This window comes from Rhinoderma darwinii, chromosome 9 (genome assembly GCF_050947455.1).
Source record: "Rhinoderma darwinii isolate aRhiDar2 chromosome 9, aRhiDar2.hap1, whole genome shotgun sequence".
In the NCBI taxonomy this organism is placed as follows: Eukaryota; Metazoa; Chordata; class Amphibia; order Anura; family Rhinodermatidae; genus Rhinoderma; species Rhinoderma darwinii.
The window spans coordinates 40,031,703-40,053,551 of NC_134695.1; positions in this window are offsets into that span (position 1 = coordinate 40,031,703).

The following is a 21,849-nucleotide window of genomic DNA, read 5'->3' on the forward strand; positions in this document are numbered from 1 at the left end:
CCATATCTACATTCATATACACATATATGGATATAGATACATTAAACACATCCCTTTACAGTGGGTAATGCTTCTGTTTTTTCTAATGCATCCCTTCCTCCTTAGGCCCTGTTCACAGGAGTTTTTACAAGTTTTTTTTTACACGGAAACCGCTTCGGAAAATGCGCCAAAAAAATGGCCGAAAATGGCTACCATTGATTTAAATGGGAAGCGGAGGCGTTTTTTCCCGCGAGTGGAAAAACCGTCTCACGGGAAAAAGAAGTGACATGCCCTATCTTCGGGCGATTGTCTCTGATCTCCCATTGACATCAATGGGAGGCAGAGGAAGCGTATTTCGCTGCGTTTTTGCCTGCGACGCTCAATGGCCACGGGCGAAAAACGCAGCGAAAAACGCGGCAAACGGCATGCAAGCTGATCCAAATCTGCCTCAAAATTCCAGATGGAATTTTGAGGCAGAATTTTCTGCCTGCAAAAAACTCTGTGTAAACACAGGGTCTTAGCCAGTTTTTTTTTAATGAGTTGTAAAACCCCTTTGTGGTCTAACGCACATAGCATAGTCGTGTGCACAGTGTTTGTATGGTGGCACAAAGAGCACCATGTTACAGAGTTGTCCTCCCCCAGGAGAATTGCTTATCTGTATAACACAGCATCCAATGGAATAGGGCACAATTTTTTTCTGTCGGATTCTATATGTATCTGATAGAAAAAAAAACTCTGTAAGCCTCCATATGAAATCATGGTCATACAGAGTCACAGTGTGGAGAAATAGACTTCTTTGGGTGCCATACTATGGCTTCCAACAACTTGGAGTTTTTACAAAGCCATAATTTGGTTGTGTGCATGACCCCTTACAGTAAGTTTTTTTTTAAGATGTTATAATAAAATAAAAGCTTCAGTTTAGTAATTTATGCTTTAAAGAAGACCTATCATGTTGAATATGCCCTATCTGCAGGCAGCGTGTTATAGAGCAGATGTAGCTGAGCTAAATGATATATAGTTATATGTAAAAAGATTCAAGTTTTCATTTGCTGTTTCCAGTCCCTGCTTACTCTGAGCATATGAGTCAGAAGAGCAGTCACACTCAATGATTGACAGCCTTCTATGGATGGTCTGTATGTTCATACAAAGAAGGTCCATAAAATTAAATAAGAGGGGTGTTTCCCTGTAGACCACCCAAACCCTTTTGGCTTCTCTCACAGATTTCAATTACTGAAACACTCTAAAACAAAAACATTCTATGCAGGTCACCATTTATTTGCTTACAATCTTGTCTCAGATAATTTCATTAACAGAAACAACTGAGATGACCCAGGAGTTTGGGTACTTTATAATTTTGGAAATCAGCGAATGTTCCCCCTACAGTAGCTCGCAGACCCACTAATGCAGTCTCCACACATTACAAATCACATTTTAGTGGATTTCTCCTTTAAATATCTTTTCTAACTCTTTCCACTTTGCTGTAACAAATACCAGTAAATCTTATGCGTCTTGATCACTACATCTTATTCTTTTGTTTAAAAACTGTCTATTATTACAAAACAAGACAGTTCTAGATGTGCATTAGATGTAGCATGACAAAAAAATAGTTTTTAACCTGCATATTTTAGCCATTCTCCAACCATCTTTATCATTTCTTTAAATGTGAATTGTCTTTCTACATGCTTGTTGATGTCAGAGATGTGCGGTATGCTCTGAGTCCTTCAGATGTCTTCTCGAGCTGCTCCACCACTCCTCTTCCACTCATACTATCTCGCACAAATATTGAGGCAGAGAGACTGTAACATGATTCCCCCTCCTCCTTCCTCCCCTCTCGCAGCATGAGTCTCAGAAAGACACTGGGGGAGAGATACTGCTGCAACTTCCCCCTCCTCCTTGTCTAATATTTATTGTGTTTCTCTCATTTTATTTGGAGAGTAAGATGTACACTTTAATAAGTAATCAGTAGGCTACTACTTATGCTAGTACTTCTACTATAAACAATAATGTAGCGTCCATGGCTGCGGGCCGTTGGGTCCACTCACCTCCTGACGCCCGCAGCCATGGATCTGTGAGCGCTAGTCCGCATCTCCTTCCCAGGAGACGCCAGCTCTCACTTCCGGTCCGCTGTGTCCTGATGATGATGATTTCCTACATGTGCGCGCGCTGGCCCTTTAAGAGCGGGCACGAGCGTGCACGCGCACATGTAGGAAATCATCATCATCAACACACATGATTTCCTGGACTATAAGAAGGCCCCAGCCCGTCTGATCCTTGCCTGAGCGTTGTTAGTAATTCCAAAGTCTGTCTTGCAAATGGTCCCTTAGTGTTTCCCGTTCCAGTTGTTACCCGTGCCTTGTTACCTGTTCCTGTATCCCGTGCTGTGTTCTTGTTCCTGGGCCTACTAGTTGGAGTCGTGTCTACTCCACCATGTCCTGTGTCATCTGCCACGACTTGAGGGATTCGCCACGTCTGGCGCAACCTGCGGCACCTGCTGTCATCCGCCACGTCTGGCATTAGCTGCTGCACCCACATCCATCCGCGCCAGAGCTGCGGCCACTGTCTGGACTATCCAGGTACCCTTGTGCGGGACTTTGTTTTGCTGGGGTTCCCTGTTGTTTGGCCAGCTGCCTCCCCGCTACGGCGGTGTGGCCTAGTGGGTCCACATACCCACAAACCGTGACAAATAATAAGGTCAGATTATACCCACATATCTGACCATCCAGCAATCATAAAGCCTTTTCATTTTTGCCTCCTGAAGACAATTATTCAAGGCTGTAATAAAAAGATAAACACCATCTTTCCCATTTTTGCAGCTTTGTTTTTAATGAAGTATACAAGGCTGACATCAAATGTTGTCTCACCATTCAGTCAGTGGAAAAAATTAAATACTGATGATATCACTAGATTATTTAAGCATCAGATCTTTGTTAGCATCAATACTAACATTTTTTTCATATATACAGTATATTACATTATAGTAAACTTTATGAAAACTTCAATAAATTAGTCAAAAAAATTCTGAAATACACTCAGAGGTGATTAAAGTGAATTTAAACTGTATTATATGAGTCACTTGTCTAGAAGTTCAAAGTGTGCTTTTCCACAAAAACCACAGTAAAAGGTGAAAATTTCTTCTTAGTTAAATGTATTTTATGAAACTGTATCAAACAAAACATTGGTAGGAAAATCAAATCTTTTTTTATGGAATAAATAGTTGAGGTTATCACACCTGGATGCTCATCTTTCCTCTTTTGATGTAATTGAAAGGATTGCGATTAGAAAAATATATTATTTTTTAAGTGAATGGTGCAACAGAGGAAAATAAGACAATGAAACAATGATATTACACTGTGGAGGATATGCAGAAAATACTACAGGAAAGGAAAAGATACAAGGAGTAGAAAAATAACAGGACAAAACACAGAACATTTGGTAATTCAGACATTATCAAGTGAAGATGCGCAAATATGGCACAATGAAATAAAAGAGCTGTATTCAAGATGTAGTAGACGGCAAATAGACACTTAAGTAGCAGACATAGCTAAGCATAACAAAGGCAAAGACAAACTTAGGGGAAGCTTTCCTGGAAGTTGTAAAAATGTGTATGCATAAACCTCCCCTAGTGGTGAATGCAGGCAGACAGAACATTATGATTTAACTCTATAGCCGTGTGAAAGGAAGCAGGGCCCCTGGAGCTCTGCTTCGGCAAAAACAGAGCTCTGGCCCCTTAAAGAAGACTTCCAGTGGTAACACACCTTTCCATGTCTGCATTCCCCATCTGACTGTATACCACTCTCTACACTTCTTTTATGTATACTGTACTTACTTTTTAACTGTCTGTGCTGTAAAAAAGCCTCCATCTTGATTCTTCGATTTCCCCAGCTTTCTCTTCCTCTCTGCTTTGCTATCAATCCCATGTTGTTTCAGCACAGCATCACATAACCACCTAAAGACCATACCATTTCTGCATGCTGGGGAACACTGTGATTATCATTCTCTCTATATTTGTAATGTCGGGGTAGGGAGACGGACAGGTGAGCCCTAATCTACCCACCACTCAGTCCCTGCCTACTTGCACAGTCCGTCCTAGGCGACAGCGTACCACTGGGCGACGGTCCCTACGCTCACTATGTGAACGACAAACAAAACAGACAAGGGAACACAGAAGCAAGTGAAGAGGGGAAGTTGCCCACAGAAACACCGTGAGCAACAGAGTAGTGAACGAGCCGAGTCAAACCTGGAGAGTACGCGGTATCAAAAGTAGAACAGGAGAATAGTCAGTCAAGCAGGGTCAAATATGAAGCAGAGGTCAATGGTATTAGCAGGAACAGCAGAGCCAGGAAACACAAGAATCACAGGCAAAGGACAGACAGCAAATGAAGGTATAAATAGACCAAGGGCGGGAGCTAGAACCGTCTGGCCAGGCTGTGATAGGTTCTCCCACTCCTCAGACTACCAGCCTGAGTGGTAGCAGATCGAGTCACTCTATCAGACCTAGGGACAGATGCAGACTGATTAACCACGGGCGTCGACACAGAGGCTGTGTCAGGCAGATCCTTTACAATATTCTTCTAAATAGGCTGAGAAACCATACATATGCAGACAGCTGCACTATATTGTTCTACATTATACCTGTGAGACAGGTACCTGTCTAAGCATCAGTGGTAGCTGATGATAGAAGTTTCTGTCCTCCCCTGTGCAAAACTAGAGTGATACAGAAACTGCTGAAGCCTGTGATGGGTGACACATAGATCTCCATAGACTCAAGTAGAGAAAGTGTGTCACTGACAGGGCCGCCATCAGGAATTTCAGGGCCCCCTACAGCTAAATTTTCTGGCCCCCCTACCGTGGCACCGCCTGTTAACGGTACTCCGTCCAGCACCATATCATGGTACCCAGGGCCACCATCAGGGGGGGTATTATGGGTACTGATGTGAGAGGCCCGGCCAAACCTAATTGAAAGGGGGGCCCGGCAACTGCCGCGACTTGCCTTTGGTAGAAAAAAAAAACAGGCCCCTGCAATGGGGCTTGTTTTTTTCACCAAAAGAATGTCGTGAGCTGCGGGCCCCCCTTTCAATTAGGTTTGGCCGGGCCTCTCACATCAGTACCCATAATACCCCCCCTGATGGCGGCCCTGGGTAGCATGGGGGTCGTCATGGGGGCCGTCAAACACTGCCACCCGTGCGACCGATCGCGCGCACCCGCAAACTCCCGCGCATGCGCACCCGCGAACTGCGCACCGAATTTTGAGGCAGATTTTGACCTGCCCAAACTATCTTGCCGCGTTTTTTGCCCGCGGCGATTGAGGACAGCAGACAAAAAACGCAGGGAAAAATGCATTTTCTGCCTCCCATTGATTTCGATGGGAGGTCAGAGGCGGAACCGCGGCAAGAAAGGACGTGCTGCTTTTTCTTTTTTCTGCGACTGGCTCCCATTGATTTCAGATTAAATCAATGGGAGGCGGTTTTGGAAGTTGTTTGGTGCTGATTCTGACGCAGCGTCCGAGTCAATATCAAGGGCCAAAAACTCTGTGAACTGGGCCTTATTGTTAGGGCTTATTCAGACGAACGTGTAATACATCCGTGCAACGTGCGTGATTTTCACGCGCCTCGCACGGACCTATGTTACTCTATGGGGCCGTGCCGACTGTCAGTGAGTTTCATGCAGCGTGTGTCCGTGTGTCCGCTGCGTAAAACGCACGACATGTCCTATATTTGTGCATTGTTCACGCATCACGCACCCATTGAAGTCAATGGGTGCGTGAAAATCACGCCCAGCACTTCCGCAGCAGTATAAACTATGAATGAAAACAGAAAAGCACCACGTGCTACAAACGTACAAACAGAGTGTCATAATGATGGCGGCTGCGCGAAAATCACGCAGCCGCGCATCATACGCTGCTGACACACGGAGCTGTTATGGACCTTTTGCATGCGCAAAACGCCACGTTTTTGCGCACGCAAAAAGCACACGCTCGTGTAAATCCGGCCTTAGGGTAGGAACACACTAGGCATGAACACTGCGGATTTTATGCAACACATTTTATTGTGGAAAATCTGCAGCGTATCACAGTCGCAGCAGAGTGAAAATCACTGACAGTCTGCACGGCCCCATAGAGTAACATAGGTCCGTGCGAGGCACGTGAAAATCACGCGCGTTGCACGGATGTATTACACGTTCGTCTGAATAAGCCCTAACAATAAGGCCCAGTTCACAGAGTTTTTGGGCCTTGATATTGACTCGGACGCTGCGTCAGAATCAGTACCAAACAACTTCCAAAACCGCCTCCCATTGATTTAATCTGAAATCAATGGGAGCCAGTCGCGGAAAAAAGAAAAAGCAGCACGTCCTTTCTTGCCGCGGTTCCGCCTCTGACCTCCCATGGATATCAATGGGAGGCAGAAAATGCATTTTTCGCTGCGTTTTTTGTCTGCTGTCCTCAATCGCAGCGGGCAAAAAACGCAGCAAAAAACGCGGCAAGATAGTGTGGGCAGGTCAAAATCTGCCTCAAAATTCTTTAAGGAATTTTGAGGCAGATTTTTTCGGCCTGCAAAATACTCTGTGTGAACAGGGCCATACATAAACAGCACTTTGAGACACTTTACTCACCGTGTCAGAAGAGCTGCTCCCACTCCAGTCCTCTTCAGGCGATGTCTTCGGTCCAGATGTCGTCCTTGACCTCCAGGCTCCAGAAAATGGCGGGGATCGTAGAACTCCTGCCGCCGCGCAACAACTAGACTCCTCCCCCTCTCCTTACGCAGCTACGCTCTGGAGAAGGAGGACGAGGCGGAGTCGGACGAGGAGGACGACGAGGAGGCGGAGTCGGACGAGGAGGCGGAGGATGAGGAGGCGGAGTCGGGCCAGCAGGTAAGTAAACTGTGCGCCGCTGTCCCTGTGTGGCTGTCCTTCCCCGTAGATCGGACTTGTGTTGCGGGCGCACCGCCTCCCTCTCGGCGGCGCGCCTGGTCGTTCGCGCATGGGCGCGGTCATGCGCGCGCGGGTGCGAGCTTGCGGTCGTTCGCGCGCGCGCGCAAGCGGTGTTTCGCGGCGGTGATGAGAGGGGGGCCCGCAGCTCACGGCGGTGTTTGACGAGAGGGGGGCCCGCAGCTCACGACATTGTTTTAGTGAAAAGAACAGGCCCCATTGCAGGGGCCTGTTTTTTTCTACCAAAGGCAAGTCGCGGCAGTTGCCGGGCCCCCCTTTCAATTAAGTTTGGCCGTGCCCCCTACACTAGTACCCCTAATACCCCCCTGATGGCAGCCCTGTGTAGCGTGAATCACGCGCGTCACCCGGAAGTGCTTCCGTGTGCCGTGCACGATTTGCACGCACCCAATGACTTCAATGGGTGTGTGCTGCGCGAAACACGGGCAAGTATATGACATGTCGTGAGTTTTACACAGCGCACACACGCTGCATGAAATTCACTGACAGTCTGAACGGCCCCATTCACTAACATAAGTCCGTGCGACGTAATAAGTATCACGGACGTATAACCCGTTCGTGTGAATAAGGCCTTATATTGTCATTTGTAGTGAATTTTCAGTGCACAATCCGCACCAAAAATAGGAGGCAAGTAAGTGGCTTATTCAGATGTCTATGTTCGGTCTGTGATATACGGAGCGTGTATCGGCCATATTTCCCGGACCGACCACAGTTCAGGGAGCCGGGTTTCTAGCATCACAGTTATCTATGATCATAGTCCCTCCCTTCCCGTGGGAATACTGTCCCCGGTCCCGTACTGAAAGCATCATTACAGTATGGGACAGTATTCCCGCAGAGAGGCAGGGACTCCCAGCAACACTGATAACTATGATGCTAGGAGTCCGGCACCATGAATTGTGGTCAGCCTGTGAGATACAGCCGATACACGCTCCGTATGTCACGGACCGAATGCGGCCGTCTGAATAAGGCCTTAGTCTAGTTACACAGTGCGGTGAAATCCCATTTTTTTGCCACAATTTTTGCAAAAAAACGTGACTTGACCGCACTGTGAGAATATAGCCTAACAGCACTTTTCATGTTTTGTATCTTTTTTTTATGCAATTTTCGTAATTGCGGCACAAATCACGCGTTTTTGCCGCGATTTTTATATAATCGCGGCAAAACTGCGCCATTTTTGCCGCGATTACGAAAATCGCGGCAAAAAAGCGCTAGGAAAACGAAAAAATACCAAAAAACTTTTTAACCAACTTTATACAATCTACAAATGGGGTCAGGGGGATGGGAATCAGAACGGATAGGGGAACATACTCACCAGCCTGCATGTCCTGTCGGCAGTGTAGAGGAGCTGGGGGGCGGGATCTCCACACGCAGCTTCAGCACATGCTGCATCTTCCCCTCCAGTGAAGCTACAACAGGTATGCAGGGGCTGCCGCGAGTGTTGCTAGGGGAGTGTCGCTAGGGGGGTGTCGCTAGGGGGGTGCCGCGGGCGTTGCGAGGGGGGCCCGTGAGCGTTGCGAGGGGGGGCCCGTGAGCGTTGCGAGGGGGGGGGCAACAGTCCGAGGGGGGGGGCGACGGCAGCCCGGCGGGCCCCTTTTACTTCATCCATGTGGCCGGGCCCCTGACGGGAGTACCAGTAATACCCCCCTGATGGCGGCCCTGGTCACTGAGGCTGGTTCACACTGCTGCTTAGCAACCATCCCAGTCTGATATATAGAGATAGAAGCAGCAAGAAAAATAACAGAGAGAGACTGACACATGGAATGCCATGAAGGTACACATGGGAAAGTTTCGTTTTGTCCGAAGTGTCCCTTTAAACTTTACAATTATGTTATTATATATCAACCAATAAACATCACAAGACCACAAGAAATATTAGGCATTATGGCAATCCACTAGGGCAATCCTATCGCTAACCCCTTAACCACCCTATGTAAAAATGTGTGTTGTAGTACATGTGGAAAGTTGTCGCAGAAATTATAATCAGGGTTGGAGGGGGAAGGAGAAGAATATTGCCATCTTTGTTGTGGGCACCAGTAGACTTAGAAATCCCCCCTTCCCCAACACACTAGAAATCCTGTATCTGTCTCTGAAAGGAGCAAGAACACTGGTGGCATATGGCAACAAAGAAAAGGATGGGGATGGTCAAAAGGTATAGAACAAGACAAGAGAGCGTATAATGGAGTCTTAGACGTGTCAAATATTATGTTGGTTGAGACATACAACCAACAACCTAGTGGATCCATCCCATATTACTAATACAAATGCATAGTACAGCATAGACAGAAAATCGCAGAAATCCAGGAAAGTGCATACTGTTCTCTATATGCAGCAAACTAAGGGTATGTTCACACGGCCTATTTACGGACGTAAATCGGGCGTTTTTGCCCCGAATTACGCCCGAAAATAGCGCCTCAATAGCGCTGACAAACATCTGCCCATTGAAAGCAATGGGCAGACGTTTGTCTGTTCACACGAGGCGTATATTTACGCGCCGCTGTCAAATGACGGCGCGCAAATAGACGCCCGCGTCAAAGAAGTGACCTGTCACTTCTTTGGCCGTAATTGGAGCCGCTATTCATTGACTCCAATGAATAGCAGCGCTAATTACGGCCGTAATTGACGCGGCGTTCAAGCGCCTGCACATGCCGGTACGGCTGAAATTACGGGGATGTTTTCAGGCTGAAACATCCCCGTAATTTCAGCCGTTACGGACCCCCGCCGTGTGAACATACCCTAACTGTGAAAATAGACAAAACATTTAGGCCCCATGCACACGAACGTGCTTTTGCGGCCGCAATTCCCCCCGAAAATCCACGGGAGAATTGCGGCCCCATTCATTTCTATGGGGCCATGCACACGACCGTAATTTTTATGGTCTGTGCATAGCCCGGGAGCCCGCACCGCAGAAAGAACGGACATGTCTTATTACGGCCGTCTTCTGCGGTCCAGGCTCATTGAAAATAATGGCCGCGGCCATGTGCATTGCCCGCGATTTGCGGGCGGCTTGCGGCTGACAATCCGCTGCCGGCCGACCCGAAAATCACGGGCGTGCACATGGCTACGGTCGTGTGCATGAGGCCTTAGTGTTTTTCAATGGAATTAGTATCAATAAAATTGGCCATACACACAGAGGAGTAACCACTGAAACAGGGTACCCCAACTACCGTGTGACAGTTATATAACGCTGGTGTCTTCTTATGTGCCCCCATCAGGCGCCAGGGACGGGTGTGACTAAAACTTCTGTACACCCTATTGTTACACCCATGCATACAAATAAGATAGCTGCTGAACAAATAATCTTATGACCAACAGCCATAATGGTCAGTTCCCCAATAAACATGCACATTCGGCCATACACATTGGATAGGTACATGTTATTTCAATTGTGGTAGAAGGATTGGATGAGTTAAAACTCTAACCCATGCAACCCGTTTTGTTCTTAAAGGGAATGTGTCGCAAATTATTATTATATTTTTCAAGTTTTTTTGCTGTATTTTTTTATTTCTTCCACAAGGTGGGAAGTATTAAAAATGAAATAATAATTTGACATGTTTTCCTATATTAGCCACCAGAGGGAGCACTTCACAGAATTACTGCAAGGTGAATGAGGCAAGTCAGCCTGACTTACAGCTGCTGTAAATGTGGGAGGGAGACTCACCCCCCCTCCCTATTTTTGACTACAAGCCAGGAAATGGTGTCTCCGAATTGCTAAGCATTGTCCAGCTCCCATTTTTGAAGAAATTGTACAGATGCAAGCTGGCAGAGCTCTAGAACACACCAAAAGGCTAAGAATGATGAAAGCCAAGAGGAATGACCCTGTGGGGAATGACTTTTCAGTTGAAAGGTTCACACGGCGTGTAGTTGATGCGGTTTTTGACGCGGTATGCGCAGTACACAGCCTCTTTATTGTTTACCTCGGTTTCAGTCTAGTTCGTACTGGCACACACTGTTACTTTCGTAGCAGCTTTGTACCGCATTGCAGAATTGTCACAACACCGATCTAATATTAATGGCCCCTTCTATCCTAAAGGCCCTTTTACACCGGCCGATAAGTGGCAAGTGCAGCGAGCGCCGATCAGCGATCGCTCATCCCCATCTATTATTATCATGTTGGGAGCTCTTTTGAACTAAAACGATTTGTTTTTGCATCGTCGCATTCCAAGAGCCGTAATTTTTTTATTTTTTTGTCAATGTAGTGATATGAGGGCTTGTTTTTTGCGGGACGAGACGTAGCTTAGATTGGTACTGTCTTGGGGTACATGGGACTTATTTATTACCTTTTATTATCACTTTTTAGGGGTTCAATGGAAAAAAATTGCAATTTCGCTGTTGTTTTTTGCATTTTTTTTTTTACGGGGTTCACCTTGCGGTTTAATTAACATGTTAGTTTTTATTGTTTGGGTTCTTTTTTTTTTTTTTTTTTTACTGTAATCTTTATTAATCATTTTTATTTCATATTTACTACTTCTTTTTTTATTCCCACTAGTGCACTTGACTATGCTACCTCTTGATCGCATATATAATGCTTTGTTATACCAGAGCATTATTACCTGTCATTGTAAAACTGACAGGCATCTACTAGGACATGCTGCAGGCACGTCCTAATAGGTATAGACCCAGGGCAGACCTGGGGTCCTCTATCAGGGCCCCGGCTGCCATGTCATCCTATCGGATGTTCGCGATTGCATTTGCGGGCCGCCGATGGGTGAGAGAGGGAGCTCCCTCCCTCTGCAAATGATTTAAATGCTGCGGTCGCTATTGACCGCGGCATTTAATGGGCTGAACGTCCGTAATCAAAGTTTACTATGACTACGCTATTAATTTAGTCAAAACTACGGAACCCGACAGAACCCCTGCACAACTGAGACAAACAGAAACCATTGGCACCGGATTCGTCACCAATGAAATCAATGGTGATGGAAACGGAAACCTCTGGTTTCCGTTTGTGTCAGTCAGTGCTCCGTTCCGACAGAAAGCTCAGACGGAACTTTAGAACAGAGCCCTGGTGCAGATGTGAATGAAGCCTTACAGAAATTAAGTTTAGTACAATTGCGGCCAAATAGATTGATATCTACTGATAGACCGCCCTCACAGTGTTAACCAGTAGATCTTTATGTTAGGCCACCAGGCTATTCTGCTGCTGGCTTCAGCAAAGAAGTGGAAATACTACCTCCTCGTAGGTTCGTGTTTCAACGTGCGTGTCACCGCTGTTTTCTAGTAAAAGGCTCATTGTACATCATATAGGGAGTTTTTTGGCGCTGACTTTGACGTGGAAACCAAGTCGGAATCAGCTCAAAAAAATGGCCCAAATCACCCCCAATTGATTTCAATGGGAGGCAAATGTGTTTTATTTCCCGAACAACTTTTAGCAGCACGCAGGAAAAAAAAAAAAAACGGCTTGCTCTTTCTTCAAGCAGTTTTTGCCACTGACCTCCCATTGAAATCAGTAGGTGGCCGAAAAAACCTGCGGCGCTCGTTTCTGAACATTTTTTGCACCATTTTTTTGCATTAAATTCAACGCTATGAGCGAAAAATGCCATACAAAACTCAGGAAAAAGTGTTAAAACAATGCTGGCAGTTCAAAATCTTGCTCAAAATTCCTTTCGATTTTTTCTGCCAGCAAAAAAACTCTATGTGAACTAGGCCTTAGGGTCAATATACACTCCAGCACAGAGCAGGTCAGAGTGGAGGAGCAGCACATTCATGGTTCAGGAAGGCATGGCTGTGGAGCAAGGGCATAAGTAACCAACTTTTGTTGTTATAAATAGGGCATCTTAACAAAGGCATGTAAAAAATATTCAGCGGAGTCCTCCATGTTTCACACATGCCTGTCCCTTGTCCCCCGGTAGATCACCTAATTCAAGCTCCACAAAAAGTAGATCTTATATTGAACAGGTTTGGCCACTTCTGGCTTAGAGTATCTATCCACTAAATCCCTTCATGGCAAGCCTACATGAAATTCTACTCCCGTTGTAGCACACAAATCCGAAGACCTTTTTGATTAATCTAAACAACATACTTCTCATATTTTCAGTCTCCTAACCTATCCTATTTTCTATTACTTTAGCAAGACCACCGGGTCTTAATCCCCTATTTATATGTCATATAAAATACCAAAACAGATTTGCTCTTTCCATCAAAATATTCTTTGTTTGGAGTGAAATCCCTCGGTGGCATGGCTCTTATCTGTCGAGTTAAGCCTGCAGAATTCGTTTACTTTGTATTAAATGAACACAGTTAAGAAGTTTCGGTTTTGACAGCAAAGTACATTAATCACCAGCAAAAGAACAGATCTTGCTTTTTCACAGTTTTGAATTGACTTTCAATAGTGTAACACAGTGAAGCTTTGTCCCGTAAGAGTAGCAGTGTATTTAAATACAGTAAACATAACAAAATGACCTTCTTAAAATTACACCAGATTCTGTACTGTACAGGATGTCTATAATGACTTCAGTGTTGCATGACTTAACTTTACTGCCTTCAAAAAGCTTTTAAATGAGTTTGGACACATGGGTTTTATCCAAAGGAAATCAATGCGTTTTTGTGAGTCTGACTTAATTTTTAAGCAGCCAGCACTTTCAGATGAAATTAAAATATGTATGAAAAACATATTAAAGTGTCCCAAGGGGCCACACTTATTTGTACATTTACAAGGTGTTAAAGAGATGATTTAAAAACGAAATGTACACAGGATTAATGCAAATGTGCTATGATTTATAGGCCTTCATGACAGTTTTGACAGTCCCAGGCTAATGTTTTATGTTTTGTGAAGCCCTAATTATCTTTATATTTATAAGTGTGTTGTGGAATTTTATGTAAAGTAGGTAGAATTCAGTGTCACTATAAAATATTTTCTTTGTTGTTGCGTGTATATATATATATCTATGTGTGTGTCTGTGTCTCTGTGAGTGTGCGTGTGTGTGTGTGTGTGTGTGTGTGTCTCTCTCTATATATATGTATGTATATATATATATATATATACATATATATATATATATATATATATATATATATATATATATATATATATATATACAGTGAAGGAAATAAGTATTTGATCCCTTGCTGATTTTGTAAATTTGCCCACTGTCAATGTCATGAACAGTCTAGAATTTTTAGGCTAGGTTAATTTTACCAGTGAGAGATAGATTATATTTAAAAAAAAAAGAAAATCACATAGTCAAAATTATATATATTTATTTGCATTGTGCACAGAGAAATAAGTATTTGATCCCCTACCAACCATTAAGAGTTCAGCCTCCTCCAGACCAGTTACACGCTCCAAATCAACTTGGTGCCTGCATTAAAGGCAGCTTTCTTAAATGATCACCTGTATAAAAGACTCCTGTCCACAGACTCAATTAATCAGTCTGACTCTAACCTCTACAACATGGGCAAGACCAAAGAGCTTTCTAAGGATGTCAGGGACAAGATCATAGACCTGCACAAGGCTGGAATGGGCTACAAAACCATAAGTAAGACGCTGGGTGAGAAGGAGACAACTGTTGGTGCAATAGTAAGAAAATGGAAGACATACAAAATGACTGTCAATCGACATCGATCTGGGGCTCCATGCAAAATCTCACCTCGTGGGGTATCCTTGATCCTGAGGAAGATGAGAGCTCAGCCGAAAACTACATGGGGGGGAACTTGTTAATGATCTCAAGGCAGCTGGGACCACAGTAACCAAGAAAACCATTGGTAACACATTACGCCGTAATGGATTAAAATCCTGCAGTGCCCGAAAGGTCCCCCTGCTCAAGAAGGCACATGTACAGGCCCGTCTGAAGTTTGCAAATGAACATCTGGATGATTCTGAGAGTGATTTGGAGAAGGTGCTGTGGTCAGATGAGACTAAAATTGAGCTCTTTGGCATTAACTCAACTCGCCGTGTTTGGAGGAAGAGAAATGCTGCCTATGACCCAAAGAACACCGTCCCCACTGTCAAGCATGGAGGTGGAAACATTATGTTTTGGGGGTGTTTCTCTGCTAAGGGCACAGGACTACTTCACCGCATCAATGGGAGAATGGATGGAGCCATGTACCGTCAAATCCTGAGTGACAACCTCCTTCCCTCCACCAAGACATTAAAAATGGCTCTTGGCTGGGTTTTCCAGCACGACAATGACCCGAAACATACAGCCAAGGCAACAAAGGAGTGGCTCAAAAAGAAGCACATTAAGGTCATGGAGTGGCCTAGCCAGTCTCCAGACATTAATCCCATCGAAAACTTATGGAGGGAGCTGAAGATCAGAGTTGCCAAGCGACAGCCTCGAAATCTTAATGATTTACAGATGATCTGCAAAGAGGAGTGGGCCAAAATTCCATCTAACATGTGTGAAAACATCATCAACTACAAAAAACATCTGACTGCTGTGCTTGCCAACAAGGGTTTTGCCACCAAGTATTAAGTCTTGTTTGCCAAAGGGATCAAATACTTATTTCTCTGTGCACAATGCAAATAAATATATATAATTTTGACAATGTGATTTTCTGTTTTTTTTTTAAATATAATCTATCTCTCACTGGTAAAATTAACCTAGCCTAAAAATTCTAGACTGTTCATGTCTTTGACAGTGGGCAAACTTACAAAATCAGCAAGGGATCAAATACTTATTTCCTTCACTGTATATATATATATATATATATATATATATATATATATATATATATATATATATATATATATGAGAAGTGGGAGGCCCCGCTGCACAACTGAGCAACAAGACAAGTACATTAGAGTCTCTAGTTTGAGAAATAGACGCCTCACAGGTCCTCAACTGGCAGCTTCATTAAATATTACCCGCAAAACGCCAGTGTCAACGTCTACAGTGAAGAGGCGACTCCGGGATGCTGGCCTTCAGGGCAGAGTGGCAAAGAAAAAGCCATATCTGAGACTGGCTAATAAAAGGAAAATATTAATATGGGCAAAAGCACACAGACATTGGACAGAGGAAGATTGGAAAAAAGTGTTATGGACAGACTAATCGAAGTTTGAGGTGTTTGGATCACACAGAAGAACATTTGTGAGACGCAGAACAACTGAAAAGATGCTGGAAGAGTGCCTGACGCCATCTGTCAAGCATGGTGGAGGTAATGTGATGGTCTGGGGTTGCTTTGGTGCTGGTAAAGTGGGAGTTTTGTACAAGGTAAAAGGGATTTTGAATAAGGAAGGCTATCACTCCATTTTGCAACGCCATGCCATACCCTGTGGATAGCGCTTGAGTTGAGCCAATTTCATCCTACAACAGGACAATGACCCAAAGCACACCTCCAAATTATGCAAGAACTATTTAGGGAAGAAAGCAGGCAGCTGGTATTCTATCTGGAATGGAGTGGCCAGCGCAGTCACCAGATCTCAACCCCCATAGAGCTGTTGTGGGAGGGGCTTCTGGAAGCATGGGGTGACATTTCTCCCGATTACCTCAGCAAATTAACAGCTAGAATGCCAAAGGTCTGCAATGCTGTAATTGCTGCAAATGGAGCATTCTTTGACGAAAGCAAAGTTTGAAGGAGAAAATTATTATTTGAAATAAAAATCATTATTTCTTACCTTGTCAATGACTTGACTATATTTTCTAGTCATTTTGCAACTCATTTGATAAATATAAGTGTGAGTTTTCATGGAAAACACAAAATTGTCTGGGTGACCCCAAACTTTTGAACGGTAGTGTGTATATATATATATATATACATGTACACATACATATACTTCCTATTGCTTATTTAAGCTGACCATTGTGTGTCCTCCTGAAGGGGCCACATACATTGATGCCACTTATTAAATTACTTTAGTATGGAGCTGTATGTTGGCATTATTTGAGCACTGTATGTGGTGAAGTTTACTTACAGGGCTTCCAATCTCATTTCTCTATTAGACGCACGCAAAGGCCAATTTTAGGGTAAGCCAATTAACCTATCAGTATATTATTCAGTGTAGGATGAAAGCGGAGAAATGAGAGAAATGAGAGAGCTCTGTGCCTTCCAAGAGCTATAACTTTTTTATTTTTCCATCAATAGAATGGTGTGAGGGCTTATTTTTTGCAGGAGGAGTTGTAGTTTCTATGGGCACCATTTAAAGTACCATATAATGCACTGGGAAAAAGAAAAAAAATATCTTTGTAGTGTGGAATTGGAAAAAAACTCAATTCCTCCTTTGTTTTTTATGTTTTGTTTTTACGTCTTTCACCATGCGGTAAAAACGACAACTTAACATTATCTTGCGGCTCAATACAATTATGGTGATACCACATTTTATATAGTTTTTTTTATATTTTACTACTTTTACAAAGAAAATAATATTTGTTTCAAAAAAGTAATTTCTGTTTGACCACATTCTAAGAGCAATAACTTGTTTATTTTTTATCAATTAAGCTTATTTTTTGTGTGACGAGCTGTAGTTTTTATTGGTACCATTTTTTGGTACATATGATTCTTTGATCACTTTTTATTTCATTTTTCTTTAGTTCTAAGGTGACCAATAAACAAAGATTCTGGTGTTTGAATTTGTTTTTTTTTTACGCTATTCACCGTGCAAGTTAAATAAAGGTATATTGTAATAATTTGGACTTTTACGGACGCGGTGTTGCCAATTTTGTTTATTTTTATTTTTTCAACATTTTTTACTTTTAATAATATTAAAAAAATGTACACTCCTGAAAAATTTATTTAACATTTTTTTTACAGATTTTATTAGTCCCCCTAGGGGACTTGAACACAATACACTGCAATGCAACTATATTGCCGTATATTGTCATTCTTACAGGGTTCAGCTAAGCCCTGCCGGAGGCACAGCTTTGCAGAGGCAGACAGAAGGCAGACCTGGGGGCCTTCATTAGGCCCCGGGGCTGCAATGACAACCATTGGTGCCCCCTATCACATTGCAGGTTGGCCGTTGGGCTGTCAGAGGGGGCCGCCCCCTCCTTCTAACGGTTTAAATGCCTCGGTCTCTATTGACAGCGACATTTTACTAGTTAAATGGCCAGGAACAGCACAATCGCTGTTCCTGGCGATTAGAGCAGTGTGTCAGCTGTAATACACAGCTGACACCTACAGCGTATGGAGCGGGCTCAGCGTGTAAGCCTGCTCCAAGCATCTTCCCTTCACTCTATGACTTGCCGGCACGTCATGGTAGGGAAGGGGTTAAAACATGGCGACTGTAATTTGATTAGATGCTATTTATAACACTATTTTTTATGCATTTGTGTTATGTGGTTGACTACATTGATGGAGTATTGTGAAAATAAAGGATCTGGATAACTGACATTTCATGTCATCCTAAATGGTTCTTCGAAGCTCTAATTTAGGATAAAATAACGTATGACAAGTCCTACAAAGACAAAGTGGGTTTGTGGCTTTTGAAGGTGAAACTCTGGTTTTGACCATTTTAGTTTAGAGGTTTTCTTTGTATTAATTGGCCTGTATGAATGGTGAAAGCTTCTCCCTGGGTCAGACATCAGGCAGCAAATAATTACAGATGTAGAACTCCAATTAATTGCAGCAATGTTAATAATGCCCAACAATTAATTATCCACTGGGAAATCTTGGATATAGGGTGAAAGTACAACAATTCTTACTAATCAGTCTGTCCTTGTAGTAATGTTTCATAATATATTTAAAGTGGATTTGGGGCTTCATTAGCAGAGGGTGCAAAAACATGATTTATTTTAGATGCAAACTTTCTTTCTAACCTTTAACACCATTATCTGCTTTTATATTTATCATGTCAGACCTTTGCCTTCTACAAAGTTTACAAATAACCTACAAGACTGGCCATTTATGCCACTCACAAGTGGAAATAGCAGAAATGTGATTTAGTCAAGAGGTGCCTAGGCAGCAACCCAGGGGAGTGTGGTTTGACCCAGTGGGACAGCTGGCATGCAGAACATTGGCATAAGTAGTCCTCTATCACGTTCTACATTTTATATCTTCTATTCCCAATAAAAGTGGGATCTACGTATCCTTTTTATCCCGACACAGCGCTGGATCATTTCTCCTTTTTTCTAGTCCTCTATCACGGTCTGGTCACTGTGTTCATGGTGGCAGGGCCTGTCTTCACTAGACCTCCCACACTCCTAAGGCTGGCACAGTGGTGAGGGGGTTGCACTTAGATGATGGTGGTAGTTGTTCCCCTGTGGCACACCTGGTGTAAATGTCTCCTTGCTGGTGGAAGCGGGGTGCCCTTGATGGTATGTTGCAAATGATAGGCAGTGGACTCTGGTGCAATTGAACAAATATTCCAAGATGGAGGTACACAATCTTACAATGCAGTCTTCCAACAATGGGTTGGCTGAGCTGGAACAAGGTTTCCCAAATCTTACGATTTCAATTAATTGCAGCAATCCATTTCTCTGATGCAATTTCTCAAGTAGCGATTCTCCTAGTGTGCAGTTCCCAAGTGAAGGGGGCACAAATATCTTGTAATTTCTGATTCCTAACTGTGAGGTGCAGATTTTCCACACAAAGGCAACATGTAAGCTGCAAAAGCTGTTGAGCGAGGTCGGAAGCCTATGACCAAGTTGTAGCTGTAAGACCCAGGGAAAACCTCACAGACTGTTCCTCTGTGCTCCTCAGAGTACTCATCCTCTCCTTTCCCCATCCTAAACTGAACTTTACCTCACCAATTGACACTGGACAAGTAGGGGGCAAGCCCATGCTTGTTTAGCTTTGCCCTCCTTCCAGAAGCATACAGAAAAATACTCAATAGAAAATATAGGGACCTGCTCCAAACACATCAATTCATGCCCAACTTATCTTAAAAGAATACTAAAGTATTTCTCAGCAAATAAAGTGCAAATAACAGTGGAGTAGAGCTTTGGTAGTCAACAATAGATTGGAAGTTTAAGCTCTACTGTTCTTTCCACCACTGTGTCTTCCAATTCCACCACCAGCCATACGCTTGTCTCAGCAGGGCCAGCTTAAGGTGTATTTAGGCTCTTGGGCAACAGAGTCAAAGTGAGACTACTGCTTACTTTACCCTCAGGTACACAAGCATAGAGCATGTTTACCCAGATTGCCATGACCTCTTCCCCCATATCCAATAGGCCCTGGCATCTAGCCAGGTTTGCCTTGTGTTTAAGCTGACCCTGGATCTAGGAATGCCAGATATAGGGTAGTCTTTTCCAGGACCATTACTCTGGTGAGAGTCTACATCATTTTCATGGACAGAAAGGGGCATGGCTTACTAGAAAGGGGACAAAGCTTAAATTAGCCCATAATTCTAGTGAAAAATAAGCCAAATCAAAGGTGGCATAAGGAAGAGAAAAGTGTCTAACAGGTTATGCAATATACGCCAAAATGATCATTCAACATGCACCACTGCGATAAATTAGGCGCACTTTGGGACTGTCTGGTCTAAGTTTACACTGTCTAACTGTTAGACAGTATTAGTAAATGTGGGACATTGTATTGAATGAGTGTAAATGATGCAGTATCCTATTGTGTCAACCTTCTCACCAAGAAAACATGCATACGCTATACCTCTCTCTAGAAAAAAGAAAATCAGTTCAAGTATATTCATTTTGTGTTCAGCTCCGCACAATAGAACATACTTTATTCTTTGTTTTCACCAATTGGAATTGACTTTTGTCAGCTTCCATCAACTGTATCCAATCTGTGTGAATAACCTCAGGTTGTTAAACTATGGCTTCAATAGTCCTGCTGTTTTGCTCTCCTTGTATTAGGCTGCAATGCAAACATTCAAATGCCACAGCCAAGCATCTATTGAGTCCATGTGTTGGCAAGCTTTAAATACCAACTCATATTCATTCATCCGCCACCCAAGTAACTTCCAAAACTGTGCACAATACAAACGTGTTTAGATATATTTGGCTCAAACTGGTAACAAACATTGAGGATCATGTGAGAAGTATGTTCTTCATATTGAAGTCTATAAGTAATGAAAGAAGTATTGAAGGAAAAGGATTGATAGAGCGTTCTTTAGCCACCTCACATGGTAAGTCTAAACGGGAAGTAATCATTTGAGGTAGAGAAACTTTTACGCAAGCTGTATACATAAGGATAAGCTCGTATCATTAATGTGACCACTTAGCTGTAACTTTACCCCACGGAAGATAATGGTACAAGGCATCAATTTTCACCTCCTATTATTAGAAAATTGATCAAAATTTGTTACAGTAACTTAATTTCCAAGGCTCCTAAAAATCTCTAGCTATTTTCTAAGACACCTACTGTTGGGGGGGGGGGGGGGGGGGATTATGGATTGGGCATATCAGATTTTTCCTGTCCTTTTGTTTCCCATGTCAACAAGTATTGTCAAAATTGTCTGGAAGCTGCTCAACACTACCTGTCACTTTTTGGCTCCTGCTGTATACGCTGGGACAAGATCAACAGTCATCTCATTATCATTAAAGGGGTTGTCTGACACTAGAAAAAAAGGTTTGTATTATTTTAAGAAACAGCGCCCCTCTTTTCCATGGGATGTGTCTGGCATTGCAATTCAGCACCATGTACTTCAATGGGGTTAAAGGGGTTTTCCCATGAAGGACATTTATGACATATCTGCAGGATATGTAATAATTGTCAGATAGATGGGGTCCCACCTCTGGAACCTGCACCTATCTCTAGAACGGGGCCCTCTAAACCCCATTCTCGCTTTTTGTGCTTGTGTTCACCAAAATTGTCCTTATTTTTATCACATGAAAGTCTTATTTAATGCTGCATAATATTCATCAAAAGTGGCTATTTTATTTAATACTTTTTTAATTTTTTTTAATTTTTTTTTTAAATGTAGTCTATTTCTCAGCATTTAATGTTGTTATTATTTATTAGATTTTTGGTTGTATTTGTTAGATCAATTGTAACAGACTTTTTTTTTAGATATTATAGTAATATTATAATGATTTTCTTTTAAAGGGGTTCTCTGCTTTGGATAAATCCTGCTTGTTAAAAGTGTCCCTCAACAAAACA